Source organism: Periplaneta americana, chromosome 2 (assembly GCF_040183065.1).
Source record: "Periplaneta americana isolate PAMFEO1 chromosome 2, P.americana_PAMFEO1_priV1, whole genome shotgun sequence".
Lineage (NCBI taxonomy): Eukaryota > Metazoa > Arthropoda > Insecta > Blattodea > Blattidae > Periplaneta > Periplaneta americana.
Window position 1 is genome coordinate 97239801 of NC_091118.1, and position 16529 is coordinate 97256329.

At 35.0% G+C, this 16529-nt stretch overlaps 1 protein-coding gene across 8 annotated transcripts in view; it reads right to left on the bottom strand.

The window, feature by feature from the left end:
- Positions 1-7693, bottom strand: part of LOC138694448 (E3 ubiquitin-protein ligase RNF4-like) — a 40790-nt gene extending 33097 nt beyond the window's left edge. For 3 of the 8 annotated variants that reach the window (XR_011330931.1, XM_069818167.1, XM_069818163.1), the window contains exon 1: positions 7603-7693. The gene's annotated coding sequence lies outside the window, so the exon portion shown is untranslated. The other 5 variants (XR_011330933.1, XM_069818165.1, XR_011330932.1 and 2 more) reach the window with 5 other exon arrangements.
- Positions 7694-16529: the final 8836 nt, after the last annotated feature.

The window sequence follows — 16529 nt, forward strand, 5'->3', positions numbered from 1 at the left end:
TCTCTGGAATCTCTCCTACAAGATATGGGACATCATATATCCAACATCAAAAAGAGAAAAGTGATGCCCTAACCTCAAAGCGAGAACTGTATTGTTTTGCATTGGATGCAGTCAGTTCCGTGGGTTAGCAGATAAGCACGGAATTTCTAAGATATCAGTGTGCAAAAGTGCGCACAGGATAGATGATGTTGTTAAAAGAGTTAAATTCGGGGCAGGTTTTGGTCACCAAAATGTTATTTACTATAGCACAGAATTTTTATGCTGCTGATGGGATCACTAATGTTTGTGAGGTTAGGGATGAAACATTAATAAATACTGATGGATCAACACAAAAAATTAACCTGATTTTGTGTTTAGACATCGTAATTATTTTATCAATTGCATATTTGTGCGTATACTAAATCTGTTATTTACTTATTTGACTGAATTTTGTGCTAACTTTGGTCATTTAAGTAATAGACATATTGGTATACTCGACCAATCACATCACATGAAACTCCATTGTCGCCAATATATAAAAATCTAAATACTTTTAATTTTTTTAAACAATATTTTATATTTTCTGTTGGTGAAATATGAATCAGCAAACTTAGAATAATCTATTTTAGTACAAAATATAAACATATGTATCGATAGTAGTAAAAATACAGCGACTTTAGCTCTGTTCCTTAGCGATTTTTGTAAACTGTCGTTGGCGATATTGTGTAACCAATAATGTGTATTTGTAAATTTCTTTAGCTGATTTTGTAAAGTTCGTCAGACTTTACAAACTAATAAAATAGCATTGTGAAACAGAATTTACAAGCATTTGTAATCTTTTACTTATTTGTAAATTGTTAATTTGTAATTTGTAAGGATTGTGAAACGGGCCCCTGGTCTTTTAATCTCTCCATACAGGAAATAACATATGCAGGAGAGCGCATGATTTTTAAACTGACGTTATAACTAATATTATCTATCTACTTCGCTCCAATAGATGACGCAATAGTAAGCACATTCCTTTCATGGTTTATCTCCTGGTTGGAGAACAGTAGTTGCATACCTATAACCCGCCAATAAGCACACAAAAATGAAACAATAGGCAACAACTTCATTTGTCTAATTAAATGCCCTGCCAAACATCAAGTGGGCAAAACAGGCACCAGAAAAACAAAAGCTAAAAACTCACATCTCACCAATTCAAAGTTGCATTAATTATTTAGCAGAGCTAAGTTAAATATTCCTACGCAGGTGGAAACAATCGGTCAATCTAATAAATTATCAATCAACACAAACATAAGACTGACAATAAAAGTCAAGAAACAGTAAATATCCCCATAGAATTAAAACAGCACCACAAACCATTGAAGAAAGATAACCTCAAAATTAATGGCTAAGAATTTATACAGGTGGATCTCTTACAGAAACAGTTGAGAGTGCAAGTGTAGGCATATGCTCATCCCTCTTCGCTCATTACATAATAGTCAGAGAAAACCAAACAAACTTTGACAATAAAATTAAGGCTATCTCTGCAGCATGACAGCAACTTAAATATGCATCTTCACTCGAAATGAATATTAGACACCAGAAAACATGCACAACAACTATCCAATTTAGGAAAACAAATCAGGTTCCAGTGGGTTCCACCACATACAGGAACTGAGAAAACAGATCTCTTAGAAAGAAAGGAACCAAACTTATTCAAAACAAAACGCTTCTGAATATTGAGTCTGCCAAAATATCAATAGGCCTAGGCTAAGATACAAAACAAAGGAAAAATTCCTACTACATGAGAAGAGAACAAAAACAAACCAAGAAGAGAGTGTACAGCTATTTTTTTCCTGAACACCGGTCATGATTGTTTTGCAGTCCACTTGCATAAAATAAACTTTCACAATTCCAGTAACTGCACCTTATGTACTCAAGAAGAAACAATTATGACAAGGATCACCTTATGAAATTCACGAAACTTACAGCTTCCAGGAAATTTGACCAAGTTATATTTGGAAGTCAGAAGACTGATGGCTCAGAATCCAGCAGTCTGCCATTTGACAACAACATATTACAAGTCCAGGAGGTCCAGAGGGTAGCTGGAGATCAAGGCTCTCACCTTTGCACACAACCAGCATTAGCAGCAATAAGGATATCAGACCTAAATGCTTGCCACCTTTTACTACAAAAAAAAACTCGCTGGTGCTGATAGTCATTTCTAGGAGGCTGAGTCAGCCCCCCATGACCATAGTGTAGCTGAAAGAATTAAATCAATTGGAAAAATCCATGACCTCTTCGGGAATTGAACCTGCGAAATTTCGGCTTGGGTGCATAGCACCTTACACACTAGCACGTGCCCTCTAACATACTAAAACCTACAATAAAATTGTCAAATTGTAGCTAACAACACTAACACTGTTACTATCACCATCGTCATCATTCTTTCTCTCAATGTTGGGCTGTGATCCATTTTGGTGAATAGAAAATATCACCTAACAAACGTTTCAGGTCTTCCTAATCTATTTATTCTCAAGACCATTCAGATGTTATGAGATATTTAGTATTATTTACTTTTCATATCCACTATTTTTCCACTTCTTCCTATGTTACTTCTATCCAACTATACTTTAGACTACCCCTCACTATCTGCAAGTTGGGTTGACTACTTAATCTTCAGCAAGCTGGCGGGATCCATTTTCTACTCCGTACCCACTTAGCTTACAGGTGTGCATTTCAGGTCAGCTTGCGGAGGGTTAAACAACTCCACGTCACAAACACAATGCACTATGTGAATGATGCAAAACTTATCTCACTATCGTGTAGATGTCTCAAGTTTCTCCTCATTCAAAAACCCCACTATATCCAGCCTTCCCGTTAGTTTTTCTTGTGGCCACATTGAGCCCATCAACAACTATAGTATCGCTAAAGTAAATAATCACCAGATATTTCATTTTTTCTATGTCTAATACTGATGTCATTTCTGAAAGCTCCAAATTTCTCTATGCTAGAATATTGTTGAAATAGTGAAAGTGTTCAATCTTTATAATTTCGTTTTTTACACAGAGTAAACCGTAAGTGGGTGATTCCTTGAGTAAAGAGCAACAAAAAAGTCAAATACCATTTTGCTATATTTTGAATAATTTTCCAGAAAAACGTACATTTTAAAATACATGAATTATGAGAACTTTCAATGCTGCACGCTACAAGCAGCTGAGAGTTGTGTTTCTCTGAACAAACTCCTCCACCTGAGTTGTTGAAGGTCAATGTCATCTTGCCATGTACACTGCATTTAAACTCGTAAGAAACAATACAAATGATATACCATTTAATATTTGTGTTTAAACTGTATTAGATATTGGAGAATGAATACTGCTTGTTTCAAGTTAATTTAAAAAATCTTGGACAATTTAAAATAAAGTCTATAACCTAATTTTAATTAAATGTTGAGAGAACGCAGGCAATAAGACACACTTCTTTCAAACTAACTTACTAATTAAATTGGTAAGATTAAGAAATATTTTTACACTCTCATTTCATTTGAATATTCTAGAAATCATGAACAATAATGATGTACACTTCAAGTTATAAAAACAAAATTTTAAAACATTTAAAACTCTAAAGGAAAAAAAAAAAAAAAAAAATTGGCCTATGATATGCTTATTTCACATTGAAGTAACGAACAGACAAATCTGCTCTTTTAGTATTTTAAGATAATTGTTGTCAGTGAGGTATCCGTATACTGAAATTTTCCCGGGTATTGATTAGTGAAAATAACCTTTCAACATAGGGCATTATGTGCAATTACTGAAAAGAAGAATTAACCCATTTCAGCTTAGCGTTACCATATGATAACGCAGTGCAGAAAGCAATATATATATAACTTGTTTCACAACTGTCCTTAATAAAACTGGAATTATTCTTTGTGAATCCAAGCTACATGATTAGTTCTTTCTTATTACATTATGAAATCACATCTTTATTATACCAGTTGGGCAAGAGTAACTGCACGATTTAAATGTTGCTTTCTCAGCAGCAATTAGGCCTAAGTAAGATAATTTATTTGATACTTTCATTAACTTGATTGTAATGTTTGTTGTAGTATTTCACTTATTGGTGATTGAGCATTCGTGTACATCAAGCACAAGTTTACAATCCACATTGTTGTGGATATAATACATTGTTTCTTACGTTACCATATGGTCATGCTAGGCTAAAATGTTATCACTCATTTTTTGTGCTCTCTTGCTACTAACAGTAGGCTAAGATGGTGGAATTACAAGAAAGTACAAGTAACAAAATGAATGCTACAAACAGGTGCGTGAAAGTTCATGGAATTATAAAACCAAATATTAGAGCATTCTACATAGTCACCAAAGCCCAATTTTGTATCTGACAAGAACTCTGCAGATGTAGAGGGTGGCATGTTCGACAACATAAGTGGAAGGAAACTGAGTGCTGAAGCTGAGATTATTTTTGTTAATAGTGAGAGAATAGGTGGACCAGATGATATTCCTTTTACAGAAGAAGACGAAGTTGAAGAGTCATCTGTGATAGAAAGAGAATAATACCGTCAACATTGCAATATGTGGAAATGGTGCCATCAGGGAAACGTAAGTGAATAAAACAGTATGCTACATCAGATCAATAGATTTCTCCAAAGAGTGATAGAGATGTGACAAATGTTGTTTTCTTTATAAAAAATAGCTTTATCTACGTAAAAACTGTTTTAGCCCATTTTCACATGGTTGTTAGATGTAGCTACACAAAATGCTTGGCAGCCAAGTAGATCTGACACACCACTGACTGAATTAGAATTCAAATGGGATATTTGAAGAAGTCGGCACCAGTAGCAGCCCGAAAGACAAGGGGTGACTGTCTACTTCCAAATACAGCATTACTGGAGCTACGAGAAGTGTCCAGAAAGTAGGTTTTCCTTAAGCCGTTTGCAGAAATATAATATAATATAATTTTATGGAAAGATTTATGCGAACTGATATAGGAATTGTTGAGCTATTTTTTCAACATATTCCCCACCATAATTGAGACTTTTTCATACCGTGGGATCAACAGAGAGGTGCAGACAACTGTCACATACTGGTTCCGATTCCAGGCGGGAGACTTCTATGATACGGGGACAAAATTTGATCTCACAGTATGACAAATATCTCCGTTCCAGTGGGAAATATGTTGAAAAATAGTTCAACAATCGCTGTATCTGTTCCAATAAATCTTTCATGAAATTTTTTTTTCCATCTGTAAACTTTCTGGACGTCACTCGCAGAACATCTGATTATACAAGATACGATGGAGTGGAACATTAGTGATTCCGATACCAGGAAATAAAAGACGGTGATCTGCTGGTGAGAATGATCTTCTGGCATACAACGTTCTCAAAATATGATGTAGGTCTATGCAGCCCATGTTATTTGTCATATCATAAGATATGTTTTACCTTACTACAGAAATATGTGAAAATCATATAAAAAATTAACGTAAAATGTTATGTTACGAAAATATATGTTGTTCATACGGCTGTATTGTGACAATAATTTGTGACTTTCTATAAACTTTCATATGCATGTGAAAGCACACTGAAGGAGACTAAGTTAGCATGTCCTATAATGAGGAAATTATGTATCTCTGTTCAGATATTGTGAAAGTAATTTTCCTATTTTTTTGTATTATTTGTATGGAGTGTGGTATTGTGTGGGGCAGAAACGTGGACATTACGACAAAGTGAAGAGAAGCGAATAGAAGCATTTGAAATATGGATATGGAAGAATGGAACGTGTTAAATGCACAGACAGATAAGAAATGAAGCCATGTTGGAAAGAGTGGGTGAAGAAAGAAGAGGAAAAAAGTCACTGACTTTGAAGAAATTGCCTACTGAAGGATGCACTGGCAGGAATGGCGCGAACCAGAGAAGAGTTAGGGGCAGAAGAAGCTATCAGATGACAGACGACATGAATATATTATAGACCTATGGATCATATGAGGAGACAAACAGGAAGGCAGAAAATAGGAAATGTTGGAGAATGCTGGGTTTGCAGTGAAAGATCTGAAATTGGGCAGAACACTGAATGAATGATGAATGTATTATTTGTCTGTTAAAGTTCAGTTAAGTTCAATAAATTGATTGAAAGATGTCATTATAAGGAAATAACTCATTCTTTAAGATTTGACAACACAATAACCTAGCATTACCATATGGTCACACCCTGTAATTCCACATATTCGCTTCAACAATGGAAAACAAAAGCATTGTTGTGTTCAATTACATCCATTTGCTCAATCTATAACGAAATAAACGAAAATAATTCCAAGCTTTTAAGGGTTAACATAGGCTAGCACAACCTGCTCAAAAAATGTACTCCACTGAAAATCTAGGCCTACTATTTCCAAGAAAAATGCTTCATCTTACTTCAAAACAAATTCCTTTACAGCACAGAATTCATAAAATGTATATTTTTCATATAACGACAAAACACATATTTTTGACCGCAGATTTTATCTTATATAGGCCCTACTATATTTCAATATTTAGTACATTGCTGTTGAAAGGCAGAAAGCCGGATATTTTGGCTTTATCGTAAAAAGTCGGCCGGACGCTCACAAAATAGGCCTACTAAAAAAGCAGGGCATGTCCGGCGAAATCCGGACGTCCGGTCACCCTACTTTTACATAGACTGACTCTGTTGTTATTAGGCAAGATCTGATTTTTTTTTTCTGTCGGTACCATCTAACTCTACCCCCCCCCCCCCAGTATAGAATAATGGTGAAACTAGCACTGAGATAGGCTAGTTCCGGTAATTTGGGAGGTGAAAATCTTTGAATTTATAAGGGATTTTATGTGTAGATGCAGATAAGCAAGGCATAATAAAAGCCTAACTAACCGAACCTAACCTGTCACAGATTCGTATATGCAAGAAATAGGTCTATAAGCTAAGTACGAAGGGAACTACCTCAGCGCTAGCTTAGCCAAAATCCCTTATAGGCTAAATTCAACGATTTTCACTTTCACAATCATCAGAAATACTTCAGTGCTAGTTTCACCCAACTTCCTTACCAGTACAAATTAAAAAACAAACAGAAAATCTTCTGAATTCAAAACATCGAACACAGCCTGTAGTCACAAAGTCAGAAACAGATTTTAGCTATAACGAAATGACTTTAAAGTAAACCTACTTATCCTACTTGTCTAATTTCTAAAAAGCAAAGAATTTATTTCTATCAAATTAAACAAAAATAGTAACACTCATGACAACTTATAAATTTCCAGTGCACTCGTTCGTTATTCAGAACAAAATAACTAGCCTCAACTAAGTACTGCGTAAAAAAATAAAAACTATCACACGTATTCCCAAAATCCCTTAATTACCAGCTTAATATGCAGATAAATAACACTAAGCGGTAATAAAAATATTATCAGACACTGAACACGTATTAATAGCTGTTGGATTCGTTACCAACTCCCGCGGTTAAGCCGTTAAACGATTCAAATACAATCACTGATCAAAACCGAATAACAAATATATGTCCGTTACGCGGATAACTACACAACATAGAGTACGACAACAAATAAGTCGCTGCAATTAAAATGCAAAGAATTGCACATAATTATATCACACTTACTAGAACTACAATCAAATTCAATACCACCTTCTACACATTAGCTGAAACGCGTATGGACACAGTGTCACCAACTTAGAATGCCATTTACCGCTGCACAAGCTTAAAAATTGCTAAACTGTAGTTTAAAAAACTTCAGATTTTGCTTAACACATCACTTCCACATTTGAAATACAAACTATACAGTTTTAGGAACAGGAGAATTTTATATAAATATAGACTGTAAACAGAAGAAATCATAAGACTTACTGTTGTGTCGTGTTTATTATGAAAATATTATTTTGTGATAATTGTGATAAGATAATATTTTTAAATTATTATTATTATTATTATTATTATTATTATTATTGAGTTACCTATTTTCCTAAGTACATCTTGGGGCAATACACAAGTGCAACAACATTTTTCAAGTCTTCTCAGTCCTGCTCGAATGGTCAAAATTTCATTTAGCATGGAATTTTCCATTTTGTTCCTGTGCTTATCTTCCACAAGATTCATCTGGCTAAATAGCCTCTCAACCAACGGTGCTCGTTGCTCTCAACCTCTGCATTTGACAGTGGTAGGCTAAGGAAAGAAAATACCAATTTACCTAGCTATTTGAATGATGGTCACTGAAAAGCGCAACCTAAAATATCGAATGAACCGTAATGAGATTTAGAATTTAAAAAAAAAAAGTTATAATATTTCTAATTCTCTGGAAATTGAAATAATACTCACCTCTGTCCAGAGTCTTGTAGTGTTGGAAACATTTTTCCGCTCCACAAAGTTAATTTTCCGCCACTGTATCTCAGCAGCTGTTGTCGAGCAACAGAAAAGCACACGCTAGATTTTTTATGTTTTTCCTATCAGCATGGGTTATTAAATCTGAATATTTTGCATTCAATATCACCTTCCACCATTTACACCGTGCTTTCAAAATATCATCAGTAACTTCTTCCACCCAATCTTTCAACAAATATGTTTTTACCACACGTCTCTAAACTTTCGAACGTATGGAGTTTTACGCGACATATTTCTTAAAAACTGAATGAAGTAGATTAAGAATATACTGGACACTTCGGAAATAATCACATCCACAATCACACCAGTCCGTTCGAAATCTGATTTCACACTGAGCTGGAGACGTGTATGCCAACAATGAGTCTGACTTTAAAGTATTATGTCTGTGTTACATAAACTGTAATGCGGAATGATAAATTAAATAATGTAGCATATATCATAAATGAAAATAATAATTCAGTTTATTATCTATCATTATTATTCTTTATGATTAAATACATCAATTCATTTACAAAAACAATGCATACGATACGTTAGATTGAGTGTTTAATGAATGCGGCATACCTTATTTGTACAACAACAATGGTTGAGGAGGAAATGGACGTGGTTGTACCAAATCGAGTTAACATAAAACGTAGATTTTATACTCGTATGGATGTATTTCACTTCAAAGTGTGCAGCACAACACAATTCCATACAGTGTCCGAGAAGTGTGTCTGTAAATTCTGTGGTGCAAGGTGTGACAAGTACCATGTCCTGCAGTGTACCGAGTGCCCAAAAACAGTGACCGAACTTAGCACAGAAGACTAACGAACAAACATCCTATGCACACTTGTGCGCATTTCTTCTTTATTATCCTCGTATAATGAAAAAGTGTGATAATACCAAACTAAACTCTTGTTTATGATTAACTAACATTATTGTCTCCAAGTACATATAAAATAATTATAACATCTTTACAGAAAAAAAAAAAACTTAAAAATATCATCTCCCTCTCCCAGAATCATAAAAAAACACCAAATAAATAGCTAACTGCTGACGATAAAATTCTGTAGCTGACCACAATCCCTGATCACAATGTATTGTTATATTGTGATCAGGGCCATAGTCCTGAAAAAACGGATTTATAGCTACAAAACCGCTGACTTGGCAACACTGTATGGACAAGTATTAGTCAGAGTTGCCAACACGTCACATCAAATGTCACTAAGTATTAATACAAAAAAACACCAGAAAATCACCGAAATATGTATTTCATTAATTTTACTTAGTGTATACAGGAGAATCTGTGTAAATGATACAAACAAAAGGTACTCCTCATTATTCAGAAATTATAATTTCTTCTTCTCCCTCCCCTTCAAAGATGACATCCTCCTCTCGAGAAGTCGCTGCGGACATAGGCCTATAGGCGTTCAACGGCATTTGAGTATAGAAGAGTTAGAAGTGATAAAACAAGTATAGCAAGCTCAAAAAGGGTATTTTCACAAATAGTAACACTGAACTCCACATTGCACTTCTCTTATAAAATACCGTAATGGTTTAAAACATACATGGGCACAATTTTCGGTTACGTGAGGCACTCTATTTGAAATATTTGTTTTCTAGGAGAGGAGACTGCAGAGTAGGATGGGAAATATGAACTGCTGTGACCTGCGTTACCTTATCGTAATCGCTAAGGCGGTCTGTGGCGAATTATTAGGAAAACACTTGGTTAACGTGAGAGACTCGAAAACTTTTATTCAATTTGGAAAATTAATTCGGCAGCTTTAATCATAAACCTCTTTACTGTTTCTCCATGGCTGAATTGATTTAAAACACAGGCGAGAAATTGCATAACTAGCCAATAATATTCCATCACGTTGTCTACGTTTATTTTCTTGAATACTCTGGCGTTTCTCAAGATTACTTAATAGATTTGCACGTTCTCGACCTAAAATAATTTCAGAAAATCAGATTTCGTTTTCTACGCACATTTGATATATATATATATTTTTTTATAAATTTCTTTTGGAAATAATACGTACAAACAACATTTAATTCCTCGTACCTTTTAATGCAGCGTGTTTAAGGTATAATGTCGTATTTCGTATACTATTGCATTTTGAATATAGTTGTTTACTTAAGTAGTTTAATGTAATAAAATATTTGTAAATGTTAAGATCATAAACTTTCTTCGGAATAGTACGAAAAATAACATTTAATTTGCCTTACCTTCTAATTCAGCATGTTCTTTATGACATAAGGAGTAATGTCGTTGTATATTAAATTTATTAATGCCTAATAGGATTTTCGAGTATAACACACATCATATGTACTCCCCTTCTAAACATAAAAAAAAACTCTACCTCCCATTTCTCATGAAATAATCGTTTTCTAACGGGTACACACTGCTTTGATAAGGCCATTATGCCACCACTGATATTGCTTATGGAACTGATATAGAACCTGCCCACGCTTAGGAGCTTCGTGAGGGAGGAACGGGGACTGTGAAGATGATGTCACTCAGAGCGATAAGCTCTGTGAAGGTCAGTGAGGCACAAATTCTCAAGTGAGGCACGATGCCCATCTCTGGTTTAAAATGACCGTTGTATAGGGAAATGTTCCGGCAACTGATTAACAAAGCGAACTGCTAATGATATGAAACAGAACAAAGATGCACTGACTTCTGTACCTCTTCGTTCCTACTTTGTTTTCTCATGCTCATGACCTCGCAATTCCTATTCTGTGAGCTGATAGAGTATTAATAGGAAGCAGTGCTGTAGTTGGGCCGGTACGGGCCGGTACGCCGTACCGTCTAAAATAAAAAAAAAACTCGCTGTTACCGTACCGGCAAAAAATATAGACTCGAAAACATTCATTATGTTCAACTAGTCTTTATTACACTTTGAAATGGAGGATGTAAGATGTCTGAAAATATTTAATTTTGATATCTGGCATAAAAGTAACGGCTGACATTTCATATCCTTTGCTTAAACGCTTGTAAATTCGTTGTTTTTTTTTTTTTTTTTCGAAAACCATGCTCTGGCACCTCAAGAATAGTTGCGATCTGTTAATTTAAAGCTTGCAGATCGTCGTGGTATTTCTAATTAATAGGCCTCAATAGTAATCTCAAAACACGGCGCCTCAAGACTGAAGCCTCCAATAATAAGTAAAGAAATTCTAAATAAAGACCTAAATACGCAAGTTTAGCTAAAAGTACGATGTCTGTTGATTTTTTTCAGAATATGGCAGTAGTCTGTGATGACATTTTTGATGAGAGATCTAACAATTCCAGAAATTTAAAAGCGCAGGCCTACTGTACTGTTAAGGTCTGTAAATCTATGGTAGGCCTACATTCGCCAGGATCTTATGTTGAGGAGGCATTCTCTGCTTCAAAACAGAAAGTTTTCAAAGATAGTGAGCTACAAAGCAGGACAAAGTTTAAATAAATCCTGGACAGTTTTACAGAAGCCTGGCAGAAAACTTCAAGCAGGGGCTTATCAATCCCACACAAACATCCTACTTTCATTGACAATCTAAGATTAGTAATACAAAATGGAAGACAGGTAAAAAAAAGACAGTTGAAAGATTTAACTTGCAAATACAATCATATATAATCTGTAGTGATATATGCATCTCAAACTTGTATGAACATTTCCATCTCGAAGAGAATCGAAAGTACTTTTAAACCTTCAGGGAATATACTGACTTCAATGTGAAACCACCAGAGCTTTGTAGTTTGTTACATAGGCCTATAATAGATTCTATTCAAAGTTCAACTTCAGAATGCGAAGGCACATTAGTGAATGAACGATATCTGGTCTAAGACAAAGAATACTCTTCTAGTAAAAGAATTTGTAGGCTTTTGTTCCCAAAAATGTGTTGGGCCATCAGTGTCAGCATTTAACCCCATGCTTTATGTGCAATAGCGACTGCGAATGCTGCGATCTGCAAGGAGGTCTGTAGAGAAGACTGCATGCCGATGAAATAACCTTTAAAAAGAAGTGCAGCACGAGTCCGTATGGAGTCTATTATAACCAAGGAGATTTCAACAGTACCTCCTAATTTTTTTTCCAACTACAGCACTGATAGGAAGGGGAATCTCCACGTTGGAACGTTATACACTATTTTGAAGTATTAAGTGATGCCAACCTTTATCCAATCAATTAAGATTTGAAGTTAGTTAAATCCCTGATCAGAGGTTAAATGAAAAATCAGAATAAATGAAATACTAATTCTGTGCGTCCAAATGCCCCAGATTTGTCACCAGACCTACTTTAAAAACATCAGAATTTTGACATGTCGCTAAATGACATTTTTGACACCAAATGGCTTCCCAAAAACACCAGATCTGGTGAAAAAATCACCAACTTGTCAACTCTGGTATCAGTGTACAGACTTGCTAACTCGTCAAGCCAAATGTCACCAAGTAATAGTACATAAATCACGAGAAAATCACCGAAATACTGTATATGTCATTTATTAATTTTATACATCTTGATTACACTATTTTTAACACTGTATCACTTCGGAATATGTACGGTAAGACTTTCCTGTGTTAAATTTCAACGTACCTCGTTTACATGTTTCGACCTATTTATGGGTCATCTTCAGAACTGATCGTTGTTGGTCTTGGCGCCACTTGTTCTGTTTCCTGTGAGGGTGTGTTCCTGTGGTATAGTGTAGAGTCAAAGAATGTGTGTGTTTTGAAGTTGAGTTGCGTGTTGAGAATTTCGTTGGGGTGTGTTTTTGTGTGTCTGTATATTTCATATTGTTCTAGTGTGTTTAGTTTCTGGCTTTCCACAGACATGGAAATATTACACATCCAACCAAAAAGCCAGAAACTCCCATTATTCATAAGTTATAATCCTATCTTAAGGCCTAGAATATTTCCCCTTCCCCCCTACTCTTCAAAGACATTCTCTTCTCGAGAAGTCATTGTGGGTGTACCATGACTGTATGGTACTGGTATACCAATTTGTTTAACTACGTTTTCTGATAAACTATACCTATGGCAAGATTTGTAGCTCTTTTCAAGCCGAATTTAATACACATATAATAGCATATATTTTGCGATTCAAATTGAGTCAACTTCACTACACTAAACATGCGTTCAACATCAGCATTTGAGTATGGAAGAATTAGAAATAAGTAGGCTACGTGCAGCAAGTTCAAAAAAGGGGCTTTCGCTAACAGTAACACTGAACTCCACACTGCATTTCTCTTACAACGTACCGTAAAAATTTAAAAAGGTTGTTGGGCAGAGAAAAGTTCCGGAAACTAATTAACAAAAACTTCTAATGAAACAGAACAAAAATGCGCTGACTTCTGTATCTCTTTGTTCCTACTTCCTGTTTCCTCATGCTCATGAACCCATAACTCCTATTCAGAGGCAGTTCTAGCCCGGAGTCGGGGGGCCCGGGACCCCCCAGTTTTAATGAAATAGTTATTTTAAAATTCCTTAATTATTGCTGAATGAATTTCTCATTTACTTTATATAAAACAACCCAATGAATTTAATGAACTTAATTTCACATTAATTTAAAAGTTTTATTTATTCTATATATCGTTACCTTAACTCCAAAACCTCGTAACTAGCTCGGATGCCGATTTCCACTTTTTACGCGTTTTCAAAGTATTCACAAATAAATTAAGTAGTTTCGTAGTTGCCCAATATTAGCGCTAGTATTTTAAATTAAGGGCCACTGCTTTGTCAGTATATGGATCTGTGGATATACTATCAAAAAATGTGCAAAAAGTGAAAATCGATATCCGAACGAGTTACGAGGTTTTGAAATTAAGATAACGATACGCTATTTTTAACATACAGTTTATTTATTCTGTTTAAAAATAAAATAAAGTTTAAACGTAATATTTTTAACATGCATAGCACATTTAGTAGGTACATACACACCACAATCAACATTTTTAGATAGTTCTTCACAACCAACAAAGGTGTCTGTATTCAAAATATATTATCTGACAGTGTCGATTGGCAGTTACTCTAGCAATCGCATAAAAAATTCGTCGTTTTACAAAATCGCAACAGTTTTCAGTAGCAAATGATTAGTCGCTGATGCTAGTAGTGTTATATCATATTAGTTGTGTGTTTGTCTAAACAATGTAATATTTTGAAATTATTTTTTCCTGTGATAAGCGCAAGTGCGATGAAAGTGTTTGTAACTCAGTGAACGGAAATGTCTTAAACTTTCCCCACAACTTTGTGACTTAAATGCAAGTTCAAATGTTTCTAATGTAGACAAACCTCCATGTGGTATAAATGCATCGATATCTCACCAACTCCGTGACGTAAAGGTGAGTGCAAATGTTTCTAATATAAACGAACCATTTGATATATATATATATACATCGATCTACGATGGTCCATGCAAACAGTGGCACCAACTTTTTAAAAACATTTTGTGGGCTCAAACACTACATCATAATTTCTCAAAAGAATCTCATAAATCCTTCCTTTAATGATATTATTTTTGTAATATTGATGTGACTACGGCTAGTATAGGCCTATATACTGTAGAATGCTAAAAATAACAAAATGGAGATCTACAGTAAGAACGATTTTGTAATGTATGTAGTTAGTATAGGCCTAAGTTCCAGGTTCCATTTTCTTGTAGGTAACATGCTTTTGGATTTTATGTAAATATCAATTTGTTCCTTCATACTAGTAACTATATACAAAAAAAAAATCCCCGCATTATCTTGTGTGCAGCTATTCTGCACAATTATCGATTTTTAGTAATTAAATAGAACGTTACAATTATATAAACATTTTAACTTGGGGACTTGAATTCTTTCCAACTATAAATTGATAATACGAAAGTGGACTCACTATTACGTAGCACGGAGTGATGCAAATGTTTTTCTCCCTATAAATTCGTCACAAACATCTAAATCTAACTTTTCAGCACTATTCTTATGTGACACTAGGAGAGATGAATAAAGTGCACACCAACAATGCATCCTTACTTACTGAAATTTTACTTATTGTAATTTACCGATTTCAATAAGCAACCATCATGTTCTTGTTTAGTCAACTGTCCGAAGACAAGTTTGTACCTCATAAATGACACCAGTAAGCATCACTCATGAGGTAACTAAGCCAAGAAAAAATGGAAAAGGAAATGATGATAATAATAATAATAATAATAATAATAATAATAATAATAATAATAATAATAATCATAATCATCATCATCATAATAATAAATGAATAAGACGATAAATTATTGGGTGGGCTCAGCCCTCACGGGCCTATATAGGCCTAAGTTGACGCCACTGCATGCAAAAGTCAGTTTACAAACAAACGTTATTGTATAATAAGAAGAGAAGGTTTAACAGTAAACGATTTGATAGATATAAATTCATTGAATACTCTGAGCAGAAATATGCAGTTTTCTGTTTTCCTTGCTGCCAACTTGTTAAATCTGATTCAAGCAATGCTGATTTTGTAATTGGGGGGGGGGGAATAGGAGAAGAACTTGCAAAGCATGTTGATAGTGAATGTCTTCAATAGTAAAATGGAACAGTTTTCTGGAAAGTGAATGTAGCGGCACAGTGATTTCAAAGCTAAGCGAGAAGCACAAGTCATATTGCGTAACCGCTCAGCTGTGGCAACAATCGCCGGAGTCGCGTTACTTTGTGCTAGGCAAGAGTTAGAGGTCATCGCGAAACTGTTTCGGATGCCGATAATGATATATATATTCTCGTCGCTCTTAGTTCCGGCAGCCAATCACGTTGCAGGTCGGCTACATTCAAACGTGTGCGTCTTGTGATTCGCTGATGATGATGTTATGCATTTCCTAAGGCTCGATAAATACTTAATATAATCGCCCGCCATTTTGGCTCTTTCGTTGGCATTCGCAGAAAGCACACGAGGACGTTATTTGCCGCTCAATTATTTGCTGAATTACAGTGCATTTTATTTATTATCATAGGAACTACGACATGATAATGTAACGGTGTGGCAAATAGATTCCTCTCTGGTAGCTCAGCAACGAAGGAACAAATATGGCGAACGTTACTACCTACCTAGACTTTATAGAGCCTTCATTTCCTAAGACGTAAGCAAAGAGGAGGAGTCACGCCGGGAATAATAGCGTTGCGACTATAATAATAAAGCGAATTTTGTTGAAATTTTACAACCTTATTAA